The sequence below is a fragment of the Cibotium barometz genome, chromosome 6, assembly GCF_041138505.1.
Source record: "Cibotium barometz isolate CiBa-2024 chromosome 6, ASM4113850v1, whole genome shotgun sequence".
NCBI lineage: Eukaryota > Viridiplantae > Streptophyta > Polypodiopsida > Cyatheales > Cibotiaceae > Cibotium > Cibotium barometz.
This window is the reverse complement of record NC_141051.1, coordinates 47318509-47340652: the sequence shown is the minus strand read 5'-3', so window position 1 is coordinate 47340652 and position 22144 is coordinate 47318509.

The following is a 22144-nucleotide window of genomic DNA, read 5'->3' as shown; positions in this document are numbered from 1 at the left end:
TGGTTCTACCAATTCCAGTGCTAGGGTGGTGGCTAACCCATGGGCTGTCTTCGGGATATCTTGCTTATTAATCCTGATCTGGTAATACCCTGATTTGAGATCTATCTTAGTGAAGATTTGGGCTCCACTTAGCATGTCTAGAATCTCATCAATTCTAGGAATAGGATACTTATTCTTAACTGTAACTGATTTAGACCTCTGTAGTCCACATAGAGTCTAACCGTTCCATCTTTCTTTTTCTGAAAGAGAACTGGCGCACCACAAGGTGAAACACTGGGTCTTACAAACCCTTGTTCTAACAGTTGTCTAAGCTGTTCCTTGAGTTCGATGGCTTTAGGAACTGACATTTTGTACGTGCGCAGGGCTACTGGCTGAGCTCTTGGGCTCAATTCTATCACATGATCTACTTCTCTAATTGGAGGCATCTCTGTTAATTCTGCTGGGAATAAATCATCATAATCACTTAACCATTCAGGGACTTTGGCTTTTAACTTTGAGTCTACCGGATTCATTTTGACAAGATAAATGCGCTTCTTCTTTCTAAGTCCTTTTAGTAACTTAGAAACCTTTACTAACTGCAGACTTGGGGATCCTGAAATTTCGGTTCCTTGAGCCTTGTTTTTGTGAAGGTCACGGAAGGAAATGGTTCCATTATGACAGTGAATGTCAGCTTAATTTTTGTGGAGCCAATCCATTCCAAGGATCCCGTCGAAAACTCCCAAAGGTATAACTCTGAATTGACAGTCAGTTAAACTCCCATCTAGGTTGAACTGAATACGTTCTGTTTCAAGGTGAGTGAAAAGAATCTTCCCACTTGCCAATTCAACTTGCATAGGTTTCCCTGATTTCTGATTTAAGACTAGCTTACGCAAGCATCTAGGGGAAATGAATGAATGAGAACTGCCTGAGTCAATGAAAAGCTTAAAAGGCTTACCTTAATACTCTGCTGGAGTATGGATGACTGAGAACTGACGGCGGTTAGGCCCTTGGTTTTCAATTGCAGCATAGATCTTCCCTCTTTCCTCTTCTATTACATCTGAAATTGTGATTGCTCTGGCTGCTGCTGCAGCCTGAGGTGGAACTCTTTCTCTTTGGTTGCCCCAGTTCTGTTGGGAAGGAGTTTTGAGGTTACTCTGGACAGAGGCAGCTGGCTGAGCTGGAGTTCTTCTGGGGTTTCCCTGGCTTGGGCGAGACGGACCCTGATTAGATTGGTATGAAGGAGTTGGTCTGTGAACTTGGGGTCCTTCACTTCCTTGTCCCCTTAACATGGCAGGAGTCTTTCAGCTGGTGACCAAAACCTTGGCATCTAAAACATCGGTTTTCACTTCTGAGCTCATCCCTCCGAATCACTTATACAACAGGGAATTTTTCTCCGAAAAACATTTCTTTATTTATATAAAAGTTACAATATGTACATAGAGCAGCCTGGCTCCAGAATTCAAAATCTCCTCAAGAGTCGCATAAGACGACGCTACTGGTGGGCCATAGCCATGCCTTGATACAAACGTTCACTTACTGACAAGGGAGCTATTATTTTCTCCTTAGGAATAAAACAACTAAGGAGTCTGTAGACATGGCATGAAAGTCTGAAATTCCGAGGCACCGAATGATATAGAATGACACCACGAACCATTTTCAGCTTTAACAGAATCATTGCCAATGAGAGGTTCTACCACAGCATTGCACGGCGGTCACAAGGGGCATGGACATACTGCCCTGCAAACTAGAAAATCATTTATGAGGAAAATCACACTTTTAATATTAAAAAAAATCTTTTATGCATACAAATCATTTATGACAAAAATCACTCTTTTAATATAAAAGAATTTCTTTTATGCATCCATTTATGCATAAAAATCATTTGTGATGAAAATCACACTTTTAATATAAAAAAAAATCTTTTATGCATCCATTTATGTATAAAAATCATTTATAATGAAAATCATACTTTTAATATAAAAAAATATCTTTTATGCATATGTTTATGCATATAAATCATTTATGATAAAAATCACTCTTTTAATATAAAAGAATTTCTTTTATGCATCCATTTAAGCATAAAAATCATTTATGATGAAAATCATACTTTTAATATAAAAAAATATCTTTTATGCATCCATTTATGCATAAAAATCATTTATGATGAAAATCACACTTTTAATATAAAAATATCTTTTATGCATATAAATCATTTATGATGAAAATCACTCTTTTAATATAGAAGAATTTCTTTTATGCATCCATTTATGCATAAAAATCATTTATGAGATAAAAATCACACTTTTAATATAAAAAAAAATCTTGTTCAAAAAGATTTTAAGAAGGTGCATTAGAAATTAAGTATAATCTGTTCAAGAGGCATTATCCTGGGAGTGAAGATTTTTTCGAAATTTTAAATTAAGGTTCCTATGGACCAATAAGATTCATCCAAATGTAGGGAGGAGATAAATGAAGAAATAAAAGAAAAATCCCCCAAAAATGAGTAAATACTCACATAAGATGAAGAGTTGACTAAGGACAAGGTTAATAGTTAAAAAGGGGAGATATTTAGAAGTAATGATGCATTTTTGACACCTCTGCATGGGGGATTCCCCCCTCATGAATGAGGCTCCTACTTCACATGTGCAATTTAGTTTTACATCTTCAAAAATTGAGATATTTCATCTCTCCTCTCTCCTAATTCAAGTCTAGTTCCAAAAAGTTAGCTCAGCTGACCTAAAAATGGTCAAAAATTGACCAAACTAATTTGGAAAATTCTAGAACCAGTTTGTTTGGTTATGAGCTCAATTTTTTCTATAAATAGAAGCCTCCCTCTTTGTTGAAAGACAATAGTGTTTATGCACTATTACTCTACTCCTCCCAAGCCAAGAACTGTGAATTTATTAATAATTCACTAGTTTTTGACATTTCCCTCTTCCAAAGATTGGTGGCCACTCTTGTTACAAACAAGAGTTGAACCCTCAAACCATCAAGCCAAAGAAAAGCTCCAAGATATTATGTAAGTAGAGATTCTTATAATTTTCTTTATTGATTTTTTTAAAAATATTTATGATTGTTTGAAGTGATAAATGGATACTATGCCTTGATCGAAAGGCTTTTTCCCTCTCTCTTCTTAGAATCAACCCTTCTTTATCCTAGTTAAGTGATAATTATTAGAATTAAACTTTTTATAATGTTTTCTCTTTTATAAGTGAATTTTGATTAGTATAGATTACTTTAAATCAATAAGAGTTAATTTTTAAGACAAAATTAAGTAGGAAAATTTGAAAAATGGTCAGCCATACAAAGGAGTATGGTAAAATTTTTGGAAATAAGAATTATCTTTTATTATGCTAAAAGAGTAATTCCTATCATTTCTAGACTCTAAAAGTGTCATTTTTATGCATAGAAGATGCATATTGATTATTATTATTTTTATGCATAAAAGAATAATCTTTTTATTATGAAAATATTACTTTCATCAAAATAGATTTTTATGCATAAAGGAATAATTTTATTTTTATTATGAAAGTGTTACTTTCATCAAAATAGATTTTTATGCATAAAGGAATAATTTTCTATCATGAAAGTGTTACTTTCATCAAAAATGGATTTTTGTGCATAAAAGAATTTTTTTTATTATAGAAGTGTTACTTTTATCATTATTGAATTCTATGCATAAAAGTATGCATAAAAGATTATTATTATTTAATTATAAAAGTGTTACTTTTATCATAATTGATTTTCATGCATAAATGTATGCATAAAAGATTATTTTTTATTATAAAAGTGTTACTTTTATCATAATTGATTTTCATGCATAAAAATATGTATAAAAGAGTTTTTTTTTTAAAAAAAGTGTTACTTTTATCATTATTGATTTTTGTGCATAAAAGTATGCATAAAAGAATAATTTTTTTAAATTAAAAGTGTGATTTTCATCATAAATGATGTTTATGCATAAACATATGCATAAAAGATATTTTTATATTAAAAGAGTGATTTTCATCATAAATGATTTATATGCATAAACATATGCATAAAAGAATTTTTTTATATCAAAAGTGTGATTTTCATCATAAATGATTTTTATGTATAAACATATGCATAAAAGATATTTTTTAAATATCAAAAGAGTGAATTTCATTATAAATGATTTTATGCATAAACATATGCATAAAAGAAATTCTTTTATATTAAAAGAGTGATTTTATTCATAAATGATTTATATGCATAAACATATGCATAAAAGAAACTCTTTCATGAAAAGAGCGATTTTCAACATAAATGATTTTTATGATGATAAAAGTGTGACTTTCATCAGAAATAGATTTTATGCATAAATAGATGCATATAGAATCTTTATAATAAAACAAGGGTTCTCCTTAATCCTCTGTTTAATTTCCACAAAAATTGGAAAAAAGAATAAGTAGATAAACTGTGAGAAGAAATGCTACCGTTTCATATTCACTAAGATGGTAATGAGAAAGTTCAATTAAACTATCGAAGTCGGAGATCGAGATAAATGATTATCTTATTTCTCATAAGAAATTCATGTTTTAGAAATTTGTAAGTAAATATTCGTCGAATGAAATTTAGAAAAAGAGAAATTGGAATAGTACCTTTCGAGAAAGATAGCTTAGGAGGAACCTTTACAGACCCAAACTCTGATTCAGACTATTGACCAAGACCTAATTCCTTCGTCAATTTCAATCAATGACGATGTGCCCAGTTCAGGAAAAATGTACTCAAATCCCCCTCCGAATCTGAAACTAAGTTAAGACTTTGATTTTTATCTAAGGATCAAGTTAACAGAATTCGAGAAATTTTGTTTGGAATTCAGACCTGGATCTAGAAGTATTGGGATACGGATTTAAGATTTATTCATGGTATTCAAACAAAATCAAAACTAAAAACTTGTATAGAAACCTTGTTTTCTTAACAGGACTGTCTTACGCCAGAATGCTGGAGGGAGCATTTGGCATTTATGTTTTCTAAGGGAAGTTCGGTTGTAACAGCCGGCGGGGAGTGTTCAAGGGATAGCTCACGCAGCAAAGCCTGTCCAGGTCTTGACCAACCTCGGTATAAGTTAAAATGGTGCGCTTCCGGTACGATTGACGAGGGCCGACGAAGCGGTCCCTGAGTGAAGTGCCAGGACACCTAAGGAGGATCGTGGAGGGTTCTGACCAGAAGATGCACGGGCTCGCGGTGTGCCGAGGACATCCATGCGTATGTCGAGGAAGATATTATATTATGGACCTATGTTTATTGTAATCTATCATCATTGGATCTCGTTGTTGACTCGCTGGTCTCAACGGAGAGTCCAGAGTGATACTGTTTTGTGAGAAACAAAGACTCAATGGAAATTTTGAAGTATGACATGTGTAACCAGTAAATTGTTTGTCAATGGATTGTTTTTTAGATTAAGGTTTTAAAGAGGAGTGTGTGCGTATCTGTTTTCTAAAGCTAAAGTTAAGAATGGCATTTCAATTATGGGTGGGTGAGTACTTGTTCGGTTCCACCGATTCCAGTGGGGTAGGGTGGTGGCTAACCCATGGGCCGGATGGGGTTAGGCTGGAATCAGTGGAGTTTTAATAATCAAACTGAAAAATCTTAGGATTACGCTAGGATTCGAGTAGCTAGTCAATTCCCTGATAAATTTCTCAAATGAGTGGATCAACGGCTGTGCCTGATCTTGATCAAGAAAAAAGCATTGAATTTACTCAAATGATCAAATTATATCAGTGATAGTTTCCTTCTATCTGGTTTATTCAGTTGAAGGATAGCCTAGAATTGATCACGTTAGAAAAATTGGTTAAGAAAATTCAAAAAGGTGGAATCGTCCCCGCTTTTCAGGCATGGGAAATTTTCCCGGTTTCAGTTTTCGGAGTGACCACCAGCCTGGTCTCGTGCCCGGACATTCGTGGGCGAGGCCCCAAGTGAGAAACCCTGCCCCGCATATGAGGGGACTGCTTCCGCTGTCAGCTACTACCGGGAGTCCGGGTGCGTGGAGGGGGTAGAGGGATCTGACAGTTGATATCAGAGCGCTGTTGTTAAATTTTCTTAACAATAGCAAATTGCTTAAAATTTTGAGAAATAATATTTTTCGCTTGCTAATATTATGTTGAGTAAACTTCAAAAAAATTAAAAACTTATAAATTGAATTGGAAATTATAGATGGAAGTTCCATACTTATTCGGTATTCCCGACCTCACCCAGTCACAAGATATGACTGCGTTCACCTTCGAGCATCTCATCTCTTCTGCTTCAACTCGAACAAGCCGAGCAAGACTCGCAAGCCATTTTGAGGAATTATATTTTCCTGACCCAGCGGAGAGACGACAGCATAAGTGGTTTGCAGGGCAGTATGTCCACGCCTCTTGTGACCGGCGTGCAATGTTAAGGCAGAACCTCTCATTGGCAATGATTCTATTAAAGCTGAAAATGGTGCGTGGTGTCATTCTATATCATTCGATGCCTCGAAATTTCAGACTTTCATGTCAAGTCTACAGACTCTTTAGTTGCTTTATTCCTAAGTGGAAGATAATAGCTCCCTTGTCAGTAAGTGGACGTTTATATCAGGGTATGGCTATGGCCCAGTACCGTCGTCATATGCGTCTCCCGAGGAGATTTTGAATTCTGGAGCCGAGCTGCTCTATGTACATATTGCAACTTACATATAAATAAAGAAATGTTTTCTGGAGAAAAATTCCCTGTTGTATAAGTGATTGTTTATGGACGATCTGATAAAGAAAAATCTGTTATCGGACATATGTCATAGATCTCCAATAAGATCATTGTCTTGTTTAAGAAATTGTTTTCCGAACCTCTTAAGTCTTAGGATCTCATGACGATATCAATATAAAAATTTAATAATATATAATTTTTGACAGAATCATGAGATGAGGAAATCGTGGCCGTCAGCCAGACCCTCTCTCTGAAGATGACGAGCTTGACCCTGATGTTCGTAAGGTTCTTCATAGGACTCAGCCAGGACCCTTCAAAGGAGAAGGGGAGAACCTAGGCGAGGCTGTGGAGAAATGGGTGGAAGCCATGGAAGAATATTTTGATGTCACAGGTTACAATGAGCGGAGCAAAATGGCTCTTGCCAGGCTGAAAATAGTGGAAACAGCCCGGGTAGCATGGAGGAACCACTGTGACACCAACCGTCTGGACAGAAATACTCAGTCCTAGACTGACCTAAAAACCTATTTGAGAAAGAGATTTTGTCCCCCTGGATTTTTGGAAACCAAAATGAACGAATTCTTAGAGCTAAAGCAGGGGAGCAAAACCATCGAGGAATATCACCAGGCCTTTGCTCTTCTACTCAAATATTCACCACTAACTCATGGCGAGGTTCATTTGGGGAATGAACGAACCCTTGGACACATTGGTCAAAAATGCCAAGCGAGTGTCCATGGCTGAAGCTGTTAGAATGGCGAAGGACTTTGCCAAAGCCTTCATCGATAAAAGTTCCGCCAAAGCCAGCTCCCTCATCCTTCAAGAGATTTCAGACATTGGGAAGTTCTTCCAACTTTCCGCCTCCAAAGAGACTCCAAGGTCGTAACCAGAATGTGGAGACGGGAAGCTTTAGAAATGAAGGGAGACCTTTCCCCTGAAGTACATTCTCCAGAACTCCGGCTCTCTCCAAAATGCAAAGAGAAGACCTTCGAAGCGAGAACAGATGCTTCGGATGTCAAGGTCTTGGGCACCAGCGCAAGGACTGCCCATCTCCTTCTGTGGGCCAAGGAAGCCAGGGTCCCAGAGTTCCAAGATAGACTCCTTCTTATCAGTCCCAATCAAGGTCCCCCGCGCCAGAATCAGGGAAATCCCAGGAGAACTCCAGCTCAGCCATCTGCCTTTGTCCAGAGTAGCCTCAGAACTCCTTCCCAGAACTGGGGCAACCAAAGAGAAAGAGTTCCGCCTCAGACTGCAGCAGCAGCAGCCAGAGCAGTCACAATAGCAGAAGTAGTGGAAGAAGAAAGAGGCCAGATTTATGCAGCAATTGAAAATCAAGGGCCAAATCGTCAATTCTCTGTCATCAATACTCCAGCTGAGTATTAGGTTTTGTTCTTGTTTTCTTTGATGATATTCTGATTTACTCAAAGAATGCAGCTGACCATGAAGCTCATGTCAGAAAAGTTCTTGAGATTCTAAGGAAGCCCCAACTCTTTACCAAAAAGAGCAAATGCACTTTCTCTGCTGACCATGTTGAATACTTGGGCTTTCTGGTATCAAAGATGGAATTTCTCCAGATTCCGCAAAAGTCCAAGCAGTCATAGATTGGCCTAAACCAAAGATAGTGAAAGAAGTCAGAGGATTCTTGGGATTGACTGGTTGGTATAGAATTTTTATACCAAAGTATGCTCTCATAGCTTCCCCCCTGACTAACCTTCTCAAAAAGAATACCCCATTTCAATGGTCTGCCAGGTGCCAGAGCGCTTTTGATTAGTTGAAGACCGCCTTGGTAACCAATCCTGTTCTAAAGCTGCCAGATTTCTCTCTACCCTTTGAGGTAGTAACTGATGCAAGTGGTTTTGCCCTGGGAGGGTGCACTCATGCAGGAAGGTCATGGAGTGGCCTATGAATCCCAAAAACTCAGAATAAATTGCCTTTTTCTCAGCATCAGCTATCTTTAAAACAATCATTGAATGAAACCATTGTGTCACTGATCAAAATTCTCAAAATCTCCGGTTGAATCCTTTTTTCCAATCATTTCTTCATTGGTGTACCTATGCCATCATTGGAACACTCACCACCTCTTCACTCAGGGGTCTTTTTGATAGTTCCTAGCTCATAGTAATCGGTAATATATTCACATATCAAAATAGAATGTCCCTTGAAGATCAGCAAGATCAACCAAAGGATCTATATAAAATAGCCAAGGACTCATCCGCCGTTGAGGACCAGCAAGGTCAACCAACCAGATCCATGCCCGAATTCAAAAAACAACTCTTACTCTTTGTTCCAATATCTTCCCCAACGTACATGTGGGTATCTTCGGCGACCAAGAGCCCGAGCACCGTATGGTCAGCACCCTCTAGGATCCTTCGCAGGTCACCTAGCGCTTCACTCATAGGCCGCTTCCTTGGTCCCTCATCCACTGTACCGGAAGCTCACAATTTAAATCAAACCGAGGCTGGTCAAGACCTCGGCCGACCTTGCTATGCGAGATGTCCTCCGTTGCAGTTGCAACTTTAACAGATAGGTCTCCACACGACCTCATTCACAAGACAGTCAAAATGCTTCCCCAGCATTCTTGACATAAAACAGTCATTTAAAAACAGATTTCACATACAAATACAGTTCCAACAATATTTTCATTTTTTCTCATCACTCCACATCCTTTCACATTAGTCCCCATCTTTTCTCATCTTCCCACATTTTTTTTTCTTCATCGATTCCTATCACATCATATCATTCCCACATCAAATCACATCCAATCGCATCATCCACACATCAATCCACATCATCCATACATCCATCCACATCATTCACACCAATCCACATCATCCATACATCCATCCACATTATCCACACATCCATCCACATCTTCCATACATCCATCCACATCAATCCACACGTCAATCCACATCATCCATACATCCATCCACATCCATCCACATTATCCATACATCCATTCACATCAATCCACATTACCCACACATCAATCCATATCATACATACATCCATCCACATCAATCCACATTATCCACTCATCCATCCACATCAATCCACATTACTCACACATCAATCCACATCATCCATACATCCATCCACATCAATCCACATTATCCACTCATCCATCCATATCAATCCACACGTCAATCCACATTACCCACACATCAATCCACATCATCCATACATCCATTCACGTCAATCCACATTACCCACACATCAATCCATATCATCCATACATCTATCTACATCATCCACATCAATCCACATTATCCACTCATCCATCCACATCAATCCACACGTCAATCCACATTACCCACACATCAATCCGCATTATCAACTCATCCATACACATCAATCCACATATATCAATCCACATTATGCACACATCAATCCACATCATCTATACATCCATCCACATCAATCCACATTATCCACTCATCCATCCACATCAATCCACATTACCCACACACCAATCCACATTACCCCCACACCAATCCACATCAATCCATATTCATTTCATAAGTATTCCCATTCTCATCTAATCACATCTTTTTCTAACTCATCACTTATTTTCTCATTTATCCTCATCAGATCACATCTACTTGCATCTACCCATACATCTCATCACTTCACATACATTAACATCTATCCAGTTTACATCGCATCTTATCACATCCGTTTCACATCACATCTCATTCATTCACATCCCGATTCACATGCTAACACATTCATTCACGTCCCTTATCATTCATTCACATCCCAATTCACATGTTATCACATTCATTCACGTCCCTTATCGTTCATTCACATCCTGCTTCACATGTTATCACATTCATTCACATCTTATATCATTCATTTACATCATCCTGATTCACATGACATCACATCTCATCTATTCATTCACATTTATTTTATTCTCATCACATATCATCACATCTATTTACCTTTCATTCTCATCACATATCATCACATCTATTTACCTTTCATTCTCATCACTTCTATTCTCATCACATCCATCTATCTATTCTTTCCCATCTATCTGATTTGCATTACATCTCATCACATCTATTCACCTCACATTCTCGTCACTCCTATTCTCATCACATCACATCCATCCATTCATTCCCATCTATCTAATTTGCATCACATACCATAACATCTATCATCACATATCATCACATCCATTTACCTATTCTCATCACATTCTCGTCACTCCTATTCTCATCACATCCATCCATCCATTCATTCTCATCCATCCATCCATTCTTTCCCATCTATCTGATTCGCATCCCATCTCATCACATCTATTTACCTCTCATTCTCATCACAGTCTTCTATTCTCCTCACATCCATCCATCCATTCATTCCCATCTATTTGATTCGTATCCCATCTCATCACATCTATTTACCTCTCATTCTCATCACTTCTATTCTCATCACATCCATCCATCCATTCATTCCCATCTATCTGATTCGCATCCCATCTCATCACATCTATTTACCTCTCATTCTCATCACTTCTATTCTCATCATATCCATCCTCTATTCATTCTCATCTATCTGATTCATATCACATCTATTTATAGAATGTAAGAGAATTCTTATTTTTGATATAAAGATTCTTTACGCATCTATTTATGCATAAGAACAACTTCAGTGGGAAATAACACTTTTATAAAAATCCATTTATGCATAAATTCAATTTTAAGGAGAATAACACTTTCGAAATAAAAATAAATCTTTTATGCATAAATTCTATTTTAATTAGAATAACTCTTTTGAAATAAAAATAAATTTCTTTATGCATCTTTCTATGCATAAAATCAAAATTGATGAGATTAACTCTTTTGAAATAAAAATAAATTTCTTTATGCATATTTCTATGCATAAAATAAAAAATGATGAGAATAACTCTTTTGAAATAAAAATAATTTTCTTTATGCATCTTTCTATGCATAAAATCAAAATTGATGAGAATAACTCTTATGAAATAAAAATAAATTTCTATATGGATCTTTCTATGCATAAAATCAAAATTGATGAGAATCACTCTTTTGAAATAAAAATAAATTTCTTTATGCATCTTTCTATGCATAAAATCAAAATTGATGAGAATAACTCTTTTGAAATAAAAATAAATTTCTTTATGCATCTTTCTATGCATAAAATAAAAATTTGATGAAAGTAACGCTTTTATAAAAAAAAATCTTTTATGCATAAATTCAGTTTTAATGAAAGTAACACTTTGATAATAAATTTTTTTTAATGCATCTATTTATGCATAAAAATTAATTTTGATGAAAGTAACACTTTTATAATCAAAATATTCACAATATGCATCTTTTTATGCATAAAAATTAGTTCTAATGAAAATAACACTTTTATTATAAAAATATTTCTAATATGCATTTTTCTATGCATAGAATAAAAATAACACTTTTAGAATACACAAGCGGTGGGGATTAGTCTTTTTGAATAATAAAAGATAAAACTTATTTCACAAAATTTAAGAAAATTTTGCCATAACCTCCTTTGTATGGTTGACCATTTTTCAATTTTTTTCATTCTCAAGTTACTTAGGAATTATCCCAAATGGTTTAAAGCATTCTAAACTAATTAAATTCCACTTTTTAAAGAGAAACAATATGAAAAGTTTAAATCTAACAATTTGATTACACATCTAGGAGATAAAGAAAGGCTCAATTCAAGAATGAAGAGAGGGGAAAAGCCTTTCCAACAAGGCATAGCATCATTTCTCATTTTAAAGAAAACAAAAATTAGAAAACCAATAAATGGAATAAAGAAAAAGTAGGATTTCTAGCTTACATGAATTTTTGTGAGCATTCCTTTGGCTTGATGGTTTGAGGGATCTACTCTTGTTTGTAACAAGAGTGGCCACCAATTCTTTTGAAGAGGAAATGGTCAAAAACTAATGAATTATCAATAACCTCACTATTTTGAGCTCTAGGGAGGAGTAGAGTAATAGTGCATAAAACACTATCAACCATTTACAAAGGGAGAGGCTTCATTTATAGGAAAAAGTGAGCCTCTAACCAAGCAAACTGATTCTAGAATTTTCCAGATTAGTTTGGTCAATTTTTGACCATTTTTAGGTCAGTTTAGCTTACTTTTTGGATCTAGTTGAAGCAGGAGAGAGGAGAGATGAAAATATCTCATTATTTGTGAGTTCAAAACTCAACCACACATGTGAAACAGGCCTCTCCTTCATGAAGGGAATTCCCCCACACTGAGGTGTCAAAAATGCATCATTTCTTCTAAATATCTCTTCTTTTTTAACTAACCTTGTCCTTAGTCAACTCTTCATCTTATGTGAGTATTTACTCATTTTTGGGGGGATTTCCTTTTATTCTTTAATTTATCTCCTCCCTACATTTGGATTAATCTAATTGGTCCATAGGAACCTTAATTCAAAAATTTCAAAAAATATGGATCCTTAGGCTAAGGTCCTTTTTACCTGATTTCAATTTATTCCAATTGCACATTGGAAATTTCTTTTTGAATATCTGTTTTAAGGGAAACCATTTTAGACACTAGGAGGATTTTTATATCCAAAAATATCTCAATTTTGAATTACCTCTCTCTAGACATTTTCTCTCTCTAGGCCAAAAACAGGGTAAAATAGGATCTTTCTTTTATTTCAGAGAGGGGAATAATTATAAGATCAGAAGGGGAGGTTTTTACACCTGCACACCTCAAAGGCTGGAGGGAGAAATCTTACATCCTACCCCACTTAAAAAATGCGAGATGTTCTCATCTCGCAAAATTAGAGGAGAACTCTTTTCCTTAAGATCCAACTAATTTTGGGGTTCCTTATAGTCTGGTGAACCCAACAGAATCATGGCATAAAGATCCCTTATATAAAACTCATCATCAGATAATAATTCACTCAGATCGTATCATTCAAATCCTTATCACAATAATGGTCCATTAGATCGAATTTTCTATCTGAACAGTCCTTATCACAATAATGGTCCATTAGATCGAATTTTCTATCTGAACAGTCCTTCATGGAAATTTTCAATTATATAGATTTTTAGTTTGACATCCCTTAACTTGATCCACTGGGTCAAGTGTTAATAGCAGCAATCTGCCAGCACAATCCACTAATCTCATAGTGATTTACTGAAGTCATTAACGTCATTCCAGCTACGAACATCATCACAGGGACTCGTCCCATTCATCCTCATTGTGGTTTTGCTTAGTTTATTACATTTTAACCAAAATTCAAGAATCTTCATTTTTCAATCAGAATCCGAATCAACTCATCAGTTCTGAACAAGAATTTAAAATCATATCAACCACATTCGAATTCATCATCTGGATATTATTAATGCTTATAACTTCAAGTCTTAGATTTACTCGTATATACTACTGTAGTTATACCCTCAGTATATACGGGTAGTCATGGTCCTTGGAACTATAAGGTAAATACCATCATGTCTAGGCCTCAAGCAAGTCAGGGATTCCATACAATTGTAGTACTTCCATCTGAAGACCCAATTACCAATTTACGAATTTTAGTTTGAATATCAATTCATATGAATTTGTTCACACAATTATAACCTTTTTCTGCTTCTTCAAAAATTTTTCATATTTTTGGCTTCTCGGTTGATCCTCATTAGCCAATTCACTCTGATACCAGCTGTGAGGCAATGAGTTCAAGGGTTCTAGCAACGAAAGTAGCACTTCTTGCAGCACGGGGCAGGGTCTCACACTTGGGGCCTCACCCACAGATATCCGGACAAGAGACTAATCCATCGGTTCTTCCAAAATCGATCCCAGAAAAACTTCCCTTGTCCTTGGAAAGCACGGGCGATTCCTCCAGGATAACTTTTCTCTAACGTAGTCAAAAGCCTTAACTAACTAAACTGATCTGATCGAACCCGTAAGTCCCAAGTCAGATCATGGAGGAAAAGATTGCACTTCGATCATAGAGACCAATGCTTTTTTTCCTCATTGAGAGGTGTAACGCCTCCGCTACGGCTGCGTCTTCCTCAAGCCGCCATAGCCTAGGCGTGGAGAAGAAGAGAGGGTGGAAGTCGGTTCACCTCCCAACCACATAATGACGAGTTAGGGTTTCTCGTTGGGTTTTATACCAAAACCCTGGCCTGTGTCCACACCTCCTAGCCCGGCCGCCCATCTTACTTAAGAGCCGTGCTAACTTAGATGTGTACACACATCGACCAAACCCTAACGCCCATTAACCCCTGAACCCCGCTAGCACTAATAATACTCTCGAGACTCCGAAAGCTATTAACGTATGCTAGGGTTCGACTTCCGTAGGACCATAGTCCTGACATTACTCCCCCCTTCGAAAAGAGTTTTCGTCCTCGAAAACAAAAGTGGGGAAACGTTTCCTCATCACACTAATGTTTTCCCAAGTGGAGCCTTCCTCTGGACGGTCCTTCCACTTGATAAGAGCTTGTTTCCGAACTTGGTGGCGAGTACGTAACATGTGATAATCCAATACTCTTTCTGGTTCATGAGGCAGTATTGGGGGTTCCACATATTCTACCAAGAAAGAATCATCCACTGGGCTTTCATGACCCATAAGGCGTTTCCTCAAACGGCTTATGTGAAAGATGGGATGAACCTTGGAATGTGCTGGTAACTCAAGTTTATAGGCTACTGGGCCCACCTTCTTGAGTATCTTAAATGGTCCACAAAATCGGGGCGACAATTTTGGTACGGGACCCGTTTTTAAACTGGTGGAGTTTTCTGGTACCTTCAGAAACACCCAATCACCTTCTTGAAAGTGAAGTGGCCTACGTTTCTGGTCCGCAAACTTCTTGTAACGATCTTGTGCTTGACGAACATTTAATCGTGCAAGGCGCAACATATCCATATGGTCTTGGATAAAATCCTTAACCTGACTGATTTTCTCATTCGCCAGTCCCACCGACACTGGTGAACGTGGCTGAAAACCATACATCAACATGAAAGGGCTAAAGCCTGTCGAGACATGCTTTGCACTATTGTAAGCAAACTCAAGAATAGGCAAATAAGACTCCCAATCAGATTGTTTTTTGCTGACATATGCCCGAAGCATATCTTCCAGCACTTGATTAACCCGTTCAGTCTGACCATCTGTCTGCGGATGATCGGCTGTACTAAGGTTCAACATAGTACCCAACTTACTGAATACTGCTCGCCAAAAATGGCTGTTAAACTTGCGATCGCGATCACTGACAATATTGGATGGTAAGCCATAAAGTCGGTAAACATTCTCCACGAAAAGGCGTCCCAATTCTGGAGTTGTAACTGTTTTCTTAGTAGGCACAAACCGACAAAGCTTGGTTAATCGATCCACGATTACCCAAATGGCATCATGTCCACGATTCGTTGTGGGCAAGCCCGTTATAAAATCCATAGATATACTTTCCCACTTGCCGTCAGGAATCTCTAATGGATGCAGTAACCCGCCAGCTTTAAGACGTTCTGCTTTGTTCACTTGACACTTCTGACACTGCAGAACATAGTCAGTAACATCCTTGTGAAGTCCAGGCCAATAGAAATGCTTTCTTACGAGAGCATACGTTTTGCGAATGCCCGCATGACCTGCACTTGGACTATCATGACACTCAAAAAGAATTTGGCGCCTAGTGTCTAAGTCCAATGGAACACAAACTCTCCCCTTGTGGAGTAAGTATCCATCATCGATGGAAAAGTTTTTCCATCGCTGTAGTTCATCTTGTGATAAAGAAGAACCATGTGTGGAAGAACTGGAAACACTACCGTTTGAGTGAGAGGGACCCCTCATTTGAACATGATTCCACACCTTTGAGTATGTTGAATCCTGCTTGCATTTGCCTCGTAAAGATTCTAACAATTCGCTTTTCAACTCTGTGAATAGCAGCGAATTAATCTCCGGCATACGACTCAAAGCATCAGCTACAATATTGTAACGTCCTTTGCGATAGCGTAGCTTGCAATCATACTCCTGAAGGATCTCAGCCCATCTGGCCTTTCGACCCTGCAAATCTGTTTGGTTCATAAACCACTTTATGCTTTCGTGATCAAAAACAAGCTCGAATTGCGCACCATATAAGTAATGTCGCCATTTTCGTAAGGCATATATGATGGCAAAGAGCTCACGCTCATAAGCTGAGTAGTTTTGTTGAGCACGATTGAGCTTCTTGCTCTCATAGGCAACAGGATGACCATCTTGAATGAGAACCGCACCCACTGCCTTAGCACTGGCATCCGTTTCAATCACAAATGGTTTTTGAGGATCCACAATTGCCAAGATGGGAGCTGTAGCCAAAGCAACTTTAAGCTTATCAAAGCTACGTTGTTGCTCCTCACGCCACTGAAAGGTAATTGCCGCACCTTTCAATTGATCAGTCATGGGAGCGGCAATCTTTGCATAACCGTTCACATATTTGCGATAAAATCCTGCCATTCCCAAGAAGATTTGAAGTTCTTCCTTACTTCGAGGTGTTGGCCATCGCATAATAGCATCAACCTTACTAGCATCCATAGCAATTCCGTCTGCAGAAATTACATGACCTAGGTATTGTATGCTATCCTTGAGAAATTCACACTTACTTTCTTTCGCGTAAAGTGCATTCTCGCGTAGTAACTGAAAAACTTTTCGTAAGTGTTCCAAATGCTCTTCTAAAGTCGAACTATAGACCAAAATGTCATCAAGAAAGACAATGACAAATTTGCCTAAGTACGGCCTTAGTACGCTATCCATAAGCGTCATAAACGTTGCCGGGGCATTAGTAAGCCCAAACGGCATAACCAAAAACTCATAGTGTCCAAAGCGAGTTCGGAACGCAGTCTTGGTTATATCATCAGCGTTAATACGCACTTGATGATATCCTGAACGTAAATCAATTTTAGAAAAATACTTCGCACCGTTGAGTTGATCAAACAACTCATCTATCTTAGGTAGCGGGTATTTGTTCTTAATGGTTACCGCATTCAAGGAGCGATAATCCACACACATACGCATGGATCCATCCTTTTTCTTCACCAAAAGAATGGGCGATGCCCATGGTGAAGCACTATGGCGAATGAAGCCCTTACTAAGGTAGTCAGCAAGCTGACGTTCCACCTCAGCTGCTTCAGTCGCACTAAGCCTGTACGACGGCTTACTAATTGGTTTGGTGCCCGGAACGACATCAATGCGATGAGGCAAAGCTCGTTCGGGTGGCAAACCCTCTGGTAATTCATTAGGAAAAATATCTTTAAATTCTTGTAACAGTTGTTGCAAAGACAAAGCATTAACTGGTTGCTTAAGATTATTTAAAGAGATTTTAGAAGAAGGTAAAGAGAAAGAAGGCATCGCTGAGGAAGATTCATTTGAAGAAGAAACATCATGCACATCAAACCCACTAGTTTGAGACACACAATAACAAAAATAGACTTCTTCTATTTGATTACTATGCTCCAAAAAAGAGAGTTCGGCATTACATATGAGTGGTGTTGGGGGTACATCACGTTCCCCAATAAGTAAAACATGCTTACCATTGGCCTCAAACGTAAACGTATTATGTTCATAACTCCTTTTGAGGGATGACCCTAACCCATACAACCACTCCCGTCCTAAGATGACATCCGCACGAGACATATTCATCACTTGGAAGTCAAGAACCATAGTGTGTTCTTGCACAAACACAGGCACTTGCCGTACTAGAGTATCCCACACATCGTGATCATCCCCCTGAATGGTGGACACCACATAACGATGAGAACTCTTTGAAACCGGCAACTTTAATTTCTTAACTAATGCATAGTTCAAGAAATTGTGCGTGGCACCATCATCAATGAGAATACGTACTCGATGACCATAAATGGAGCCATGCATACGGACCAAATCATGTGGTCCAACTGTCCCTTGCCACATAGATGCAGTGAGATTACACTCATGCATCTCGGCAGTGTGCGAAACCTCTACCGCAGAATACTTAGGATCAGCATCCAAGGGAAGTGTTTGCACCATGTGTACAGCCTTCTCCTTGACCTTCTCCCTATCCTTATTCTTGCGAGGCAACTGTGGACAATTTTTCTTCTCATGATCACTACCTAAGCAATGATAACATAGTTTCTCCTTCTTGGCCCGTTCAAAATCTTGTGGAGACAACGGACCACTTGACCCTTTAGACTTCTTTGTGTTTTCAGTAGAATTGCTGGCAAGTTTACGCTTATTAGCATTAAATTGCGAGCCATTGAATTTGGCCGGTCTATCCATGCCCTTCTTATCCATAGTGTCATCAAAGATAAGGGCACTTTGGATAGCCGCTTCCAAAGTTTTAGGATATTGGGTTTTAACCTTTGCCTGATATTCTTTATCAAGGCCTCTAACAAACCCACGAACCTTTTGAAAGTCGTCCAAACCATCTAGCTTGAGAATGACTTCACGGTATTTGGACACATACTGATTAAGTGTAAGACCTTCCATCTTGCACTTGTCCCAGGCTGTCCAACTCCGATCTTTCTCGTTTTGCGGTAAGAACTCCTTTTTAAATGCTGCCGCAAACTCCTCCCAAGTCTTAGGGCGAGTTTCAATAGGTAGACTCATCCACCACTTGTAGGCTTTACCTTCAAGTGTGAGACTCGTCTCAGTGACCATAACAGCAGCGGGAGTGCGGCGTAAGCGATGCAAGTCCGTCCACTTGTGTAAAAATGTATGGACCGCATCCTTGTTACGATCGCGCTCCTCTCCCTTAAACACAGGCGGCTTCACGTTTTTCAACATAGCCCCTTCTTGCGTTGCAGATGGTGCAATAGATTCTACTATAGGATTTGGAACAAGAGGAGGCATAACTATCGGAATAGGCCCTCCACTTGTCGCCGATCCACTTGCAAAACGTGCCATAAATTCAGTAAAAAGCGTGCTCATGTTTGTGAGATTGGTATTGACATTTGTTATAGTGCGCTCAAGTGCAACTACCCTTGAAGTGAGACGCCCAAACTCTACCGTGTCTACCAAACCATAATCATCTATTGGACTCGCACCCCCTTCGGCATCGGTCATGTTGTCATCCCGATCAGGCGCAACGGCCTGTCGCGAATCACCCACACCACCACCCAAAGGGTGTGCCTCACTAACATCATGCATATCATTCTCAAAATCGAAGTGAACATGAGACGGTTCCGCTGAGGCCATGGTATGCACGTGTTTACAAATAGAGAACGGATTACCTTCAAAAGCGAACTCCAATTGAAGCGTCGTAGAAGAATTCCTCTTGCATGCACGGAAATCGAGAAGAAATCACCACTTGAGTCTTCAATCAACACATGCATGCAAAAAAGTGTGTTGCATGTAGCATGTCGTTGAAGATCCGTCCACCAAAAACTTCCAAACTTGGAGCATAGAAAACTCCTCTCACAAATTGAAAGAAGGAAAGTTGAAGGTGAAAAGGTCACTTTCCTTGTAGTTTGTGTCACTTTCCTTGTAGTTTGTGTCCTCCCTTGAAAGAATAAGTAGAGCTCTTTTGAAGAGAAGAACAACACAAGTGAAAAGGTGAAGTGGCTAGCACACTTGCCTTGGAGCTTGAGGTTGTGGGTTCAAAACCCCACTCCTTGGATGGTGAAGCCTCCCCCTTGTGCCACTCAAGTAAGGGAGAATTCTCGCGCGCTCGCCAACGGCGCGCCAACGATCGCTCACCGATCGCCTTCGAGGACTGCCGGTCTGCCTTGGTCGCCGCCTTAGGCGTCCGCTGTGGTGGGCGGTGCTCGCTGTGGGCTGTTCACGTGGACGGTCTCGTGCAGGTCACCGTACGGGCGACGGCGCTCGTTTCTTTTGCTGCAGCGTCGAGCTCTTTTTCTCGTGCAGGTCACCGTACGGGCGGCGGCGCTCGTTTCTTTTGCTGCAGCGTCGAGCTCTTTTTCTCGTGCAGGTCACGCCGGTCGCCGCTAGCTCTGATACCAGTGTAACGCCTCCACTACGGCTGCGTCTTCCTCAAGCCGCCATAGCCTAGGCGTGGAGAAGAAGAGAGGGTGGAAGTCGGTTCACCTCCCAACCACATAATGACGAGTTAGGGTTTCTCGTTGGGTTTTATACCAAAACCCTGCCCTGTGTCCACACCTCCTAGCCCGGCCGCCCATCTTACTTAAGAGCCGTGCTAACTTAGATGTGTACACACATCGACCAAACCCTAACGCCCATTAACCCCTGAACCCCGCTAGCACTAATAATACTCTCGAGACTCCGAAAGCTATTAACTTATGCTAGGGTTCGACTTCCGTAGGACCATAGTCCTGACAAGAGGCATAGCCATTGATTCTTTTCCATAGAATAATTTTTGTCCGGGATTTACTTCATCTATCGTACCATAACAGAATTGAGTCTCAATTTAAGGATCCATCAGTCCAGCCTAACCCCATCCAGTCCCATGGGTTAGCCAACCGCCCATGGGATCCAATTAAGAATTTGGTTAGGTTTTGTCCCAGGTACGAGGGAAAAGAGTTCCCAGGCCCCCCAGCCGGATATTCATGCAAACTTAAAACCAGTCACACCACTTACACACCCACCAATATGAAATTGCCTTTTTCTGAGCATCAGCTATCTTTAAAATAATCATTTAATGAAACCATTGTGTCACTGATCACAATCCTCAAAATTTCTAGTTGAATCCTTATTTCTAATCATTCCTTCATCGGTGTACCTATGGCATCATTGGCAACCAGAACGCTCACCACCTGTTCACTCAAGGGCCTTTTCGATAGTTCCTAGCTCATAGTAACCGGCAATATATTCACATATCAAAATGGAATCTCTGTTGAAGATCAGCAAGATCAACCAACGGATCCAAATAAAAGAGCCATGGACTCATCTGTTGAGAACCAGCAAGGTCAACCAACCAGATCCATGCCCGAATTCAGAAAACAACTCTTACTCCTTGTTCCAATATCTTCCGCGACGTACGTGTGGGTATCTTCGGCGACCTAGAGCCCGAGCGTATGGCCAACACCCTCTAGGATCCTTCACAGGTCACCTAGCGCTTCACTCATAGGCCGCTTCCTTGGTCCATCATCCACTGTACCGGAAGCTCACCATTTAAATCAAACTCAAACCGAGGTTGCTCAAGACCTCGGCCGACCTTGCTACACAAGACATCCTCCGTTGACTCTCCGTGAGCAGTTGCAACTTTAATAGATAGGTCTCCATGACCTCATTCACAAGACGGTCAAAATGCTTCCCTAGCAATCTTGACATAAAACAGTCATTTAAAAACAAATTTCACATACAAATACAGTTCTAATAATATTTCCATTTTTTCTCATCACTCCATATCCTTTCACATTAGTCCCCATATTTTCTCATCTTCCCATAATTTTTTTTCTTCATCGCGATCCCTGTCACATCATATCATTCCCACATCAAATCACATCCAATCGCATCATCCACACATCAATCCACATCATCCATACATCCATCCACATCATCCACACCAATCCACATCATCCATACATCCATCCACATCAATCCACATTATCCACACATCCATCC